The following is a 4,700-nucleotide window of genomic DNA, read 5'->3' as shown; positions in this document are numbered from 1 at the left end:
TTGTTTAGGGTAGGTTTTTATTGTCATATTATGTGGGGAGCAAAGTCTCCATCTGGAATGGTTTCAGATGTACACCGGAGGCGAACACGTCTATTTAGGATGTTCTCCTTTCTGTCGGAGCCAAAGTTGGTCATGAAAATATTAGTTCGGCTTCAAGAATGAATAAGGCAGTAGCCGTTTAAAAAAAAATTGAAAATCAGGTGAAAACCTTGATTGAAAGCGAAATATGGATCAATGAAACGTACGTGCCTATTACACCATTTTCGGCACCGGCAACTAAATTTGTCATCTCTAATGTACCCCCTTTCGTTGGTAATGAGAGTATCATTAAAGAGCTGACTAAATTGCCGGTGCTGTAAAAGAAATTTCATTGGGTTGTAAGATCGCTGCACTTAAACATGTGCTATCTTTTAGAAGACATGTTTACATGTTTTTGAGCTCTCCCGCTAAAACGCTCAATTTGTCTTTCCGGGTATCTCATGGAGAGGGCTCATAGATAGTGTACGCTAGTACGGAGACTTTACGGGGCTTTGAATGCGGGTAAATTCAAAGCGCGTAATCATGAAGAGGAAGGCAAAATGCTTCTGATAATATTGTAAATGATGCTGAGCTTCCAAGTTGTAGTGATGTTGTTAGCAAGGGAGATGTTTGTGGTGATTCAGAAAAAAATGATCCAGGAAAATGAGACACATGATGGGCAAAGTGAAGAATTTGATGATTTGTCAGAAACGACTGTAGAAAGCTGTAGAGATGATGATTCATGTGCTAACTTTGATGTGGCTAATTGCGGGAGTGATTTGGGTACCACTTTATCTTACAGTCCTGTTCCTCATGTACATACTATGTTCTTATTATAGTAATTACAATAACTATGTAATAACTAGGTACTAACCCTGAACCTACTCCTAAACCTAACCCTACCCCATGTAGTTACCTTGTGTAACCGGCAGAGTAATCGCTGTCTGGTTGAAGTTTGTCCCTCTGCAGCTACGGTTACCCCCTGACGTCACTCAGCTAGCCGTGAGTGGCTAAACAACTCATTTGTGTCTGGCCAGTTGCTATAAAATCGTCTGCCTGTTGAGCTTAGAGATATTCTCTGACGCACGATACGTTTTTAGTCCTGTTGCTGCTTGGGTATGTGGTTCTCCTGTGTCAAAGTGTTTTACTGATTGCCAGACGCTTCCGGGTAATCGCGCTGTGTATTGCTGAAGGTCCTGGGCAAAGCACACGCCGGGTAGCTTTACCACAATTTACTAGCATCAAGAAGGTATTATTTGTGTATTTTATTGTTAACTATAATGTGGGTGTCGTTGTTGGGATATATGCTTTTTAATGCACACATTTGCACACAGGTCTGGGGCAAAGTACCCGCCGTGTAGCTGTAACGTTACTGCCAGACGCTTCCGGGTAATCGCGCTGTGTGCTTTTGAAGGTCCTAGAAGGTAAAAAGTTTGTTTATTGTGTTATGAGTAGATCCAGTGTGTTAGGACTAAAAGCTTTTGAACACATGTACAATGAGTCTGATTGTGTTGCCCTGACATATTGTATGACTGTTTTATTGTCAACTCTTAATATAAATGCATTTAATGAATATGCTGTGTGTAGGGTTGTGAAGACCAGCGCAAAGGCCTGTTTTTCCACCGTGTCAGTTCATATGTCAACATTGAGGCAGATTGCTCCTGCTGCTTTGCCTTGCCTGAATTAAGTTTTATATATTTCTTTTCTTTATTGTTTATTTTGCCGTAGCCTCCGTCTACTGCTCTGTCTGACTGATGTGGTATTGGCTGTGCTAGTAGTGTATAGCGTTACATTTCTCTATCCATTTTTCTAGTGATAACTAACTTGTTCTTTTCCTTGTCTTTCCAGAGTATTAGCGTAGCTGCTCACAAGAGAGGTTCCTGGTTCCGTCCCCACACCCTGCACCACGTATTGTAGTGGTAAATTGCACTTCACAATCTTGTTTGAATCATCGGCTTGTGGTGGTGTGTGTGTGCGTGTGTGTGTGTGCGTGTGTGTGGATGCATGGGATCGTGGGCTCCAGGTTCCAGAGCACGGGTGGTGAACGTCACGCGTATCTCGGACAGGTAACCTGCCTTGCCAGCGAATCAGTATTTTCTAGTTTAATTGGTAATCATACATTGTCCCCTGTAACAGCTAATGCCAGGTCTAGTCTCTATTAGTAATGTGTCTCTAGGATGACGGTGTGGCTCTTTTAATGATACCATTGTATAATAAAGTTTTGTTACTGTTTTTCTACTGAGAACACGTCTCTGTCTAGTTCATCTTATGTGTACTTCGACGAATCTGCTCGCCTTAAATCAGGTATTTAGCAGTTCAGGTGTAAAGTATATCCTGGTGTGAGAGGCACCAGGTGGCGTAGTCCAGAACCTTTAAAATCTAGATCTGTTCAAAGCACCGAAAGATCACACTTGTATTACCAGAACTTTCTTAGATAAATACACTGTAAGTACACTATAAGTACATGTTAGTACACATACTGTAAATTAAAGTGCAACCGTGATTTGTATTTGGTTGAGCAGATTAATGCATTCTTGGACGAAACAAAGGGTAAAAAAGTTGAAATTGGTAAGTTTTTTTTCCAAATGTAGATAAATGTGTTATCTGTTATGAAAGCAAGATAAGAATGCAGCCTAGAAGTGTTATGTCAGCAGAAAAGTGTAGTGAGGTAGATTGGGTTTTTTTTGCCTGATGGTAAATTTGTTCTTAGTCATGGAACAAATTTCAAATGCAGGTGTGGCAATATTGTTTTCTGCTGATTTAAATGTAAGAATTTGATCTATTAATGAATTAGAAAATGGACGGCTTCTTTTAATTAAAGCTAAAATAAAATATATAAGTTTTGTCTTTGTTATGATTTGTGCACAAATTTAATTTTTATTGGTGTTTTGATATCAAATTAATTCAATTTGTACATTTTTATGAGAATTTTTAATTGTTTTGGAATTGTTGGGTTGAGACAAACAAAATAATTATCATAATCTTCTTCAGTGGTGGGAAAAACTCAGATTAAGCTCTTCTGTCAACAATTTGTGGCAAACACTTCCTGTAAAATTAAATATGATATTTAAAAAAATCAAAAAATCAGAATATTTTAATTTATATGAATCTACGAGACATCTTGAGACATGAGTTAAGTAATATGTTAAACATAAGGGTTAAAAGTACTCTTGTTAGTTCACATTTTTTGTATCCTTACAGGATATGGATGCTCCTACAAAAAATGTTTTTCAACTTGAATAAGAAGTGTAATCATACTAATTATATGCATCCATTACATACACCTGATGGAAATCTGACCTCACATCCTTTGGAAATGAGGAGACTAGCTGTTGATTTCTATGTCGACTTTTATGCAAAGAGTGTACTGGAAACATTGCAGATGAACCTTTTATTAACTTACCTGTGGTGGATGAAGGAAATGCAAAGTTACAAAAGCAGTGAATCAACTCTCATCTGGTCATGCACCAGGAAATTATGGAATTCCAGCAGAATTTTAGAAAACTTTTTGGGGGATAATTGGAAGAGAGTTTTTACAAGTTTTATTGGTAGGTTACAAAGCAAAGGTTCTACCAAAAAGTTGTCAATGAGCAGTGCTCTCTCTGAATCCTTCAATGATTCAGCTTTAAAGATTTATGAAGGGGCTTCATCAGCTAAACTTAATTGGGAAAAAAAAGAGGCATTATGGTGTGGCCCTGAAAGCAGCTCTTTACCTGAACTCCTGGAAAATGTAAAGTGGGGGAAGATGTATTAAATTTCTTTTGAGTATATTTACATATTTTTCTAGGATTGCTGTTTTCTGTTCGCAAGTGGCACAGCGTCTTTTGTATTATCAGCATCAGCAGTGGATGGATGTTGCATGCGCTCTGCTGCAGAAAAACAGAAGAATGGGTCTGGATAAGCAATTATTTGTCATGTCCCTTGAAGGAGTTGTTGTGTTCTGTCACTGTTTGGTCAGCAATGTTGAAAGCAGGAGTCTCCAAAATACGCCATCTTTGAAGGTGACTGAACTGGATACCTGCAGAGGTTTTGACACTTATGGTGCGTTTCAGGTCTGGACTCATAATTAAGAAGTTGTTACATGATCTTGAGGAGGTCTTCCCTGTTCCAATAAGGGATTTTATGGAAGTTTCTCATATGGAGAGTTGTAATAATGGAGGTAAAGCTTGGTTTCCTGAATTGCATGTTTCCATAAAAAAAAAGAAGACGGGCAAGATGACAGAAAATTACGGTCTTTGGACACACTGGAACTGAATCTTTTTAGTATTTTGAACAGACAAACATTATACAGAGCATGTGTAAAAACCATTAGCTATATACATCTCAAAAATGTAAGAGATATTAAATGGACAAAAATGTTTGAATCAGACTCTTCCCCGAAAGGTAGCTGGCAGTCCCTGTACAAAAGACCCATTGAAAAGAGGGTGGGTGATCTTCAGTGGAGAGTTGTACATGGGATTTTAGCTACAAACAGACACAATGCACTCCTTAATGTTTCAGATGATGAGGCTAGTCCTTTTTGAGGGGTGTCTGAAACCGTTTTTCATATTTTTATTGAATGTCCATGTTAGGATAAAATTTTGGGCTTAATGGAAAGCTGGAGTGTAGAGTTTAATCAAGATTTTTGAATTTTTGGTCCTAAAAACAAAACAAAAAAAAAAAACATCTCGGTAACGTACGTA

At 38.2% G+C, this 4,700-nt stretch overlaps 1 long non-coding RNA gene across 1 annotated transcript; it reads left to right on the top strand.

Annotated features, from left to right (window-relative positions):
• The first annotated feature begins 948 nt into the window (after positions 1–948).
• LOC113105487 (uncharacterized) lies at positions 949–2,259 on the top strand. The gene is made up of 3 exons (XR_003292364.1): positions 949–1,267; positions 1,353–1,442; positions 1,867–2,259. It is a non-coding gene; the product is annotated as an uncharacterized LOC113105487 (long non-coding RNA).
• Positions 2,260–4,700: the final 2,441 nt, after the last annotated feature.

The sequence above is a fragment of the Carassius auratus genome, chromosome 7 (genome assembly GCF_003368295.1).
Source record: "Carassius auratus strain Wakin chromosome 7, ASM336829v1, whole genome shotgun sequence".
Classification (NCBI taxonomy): Eukaryota; Metazoa; Chordata; class Actinopteri; order Cypriniformes; family Cyprinidae; genus Carassius; species Carassius auratus.
The sequence above is the reverse complement of the archived record's forward strand: the minus strand, read 5'-3'. Positions and strand labels throughout refer to the sequence as shown.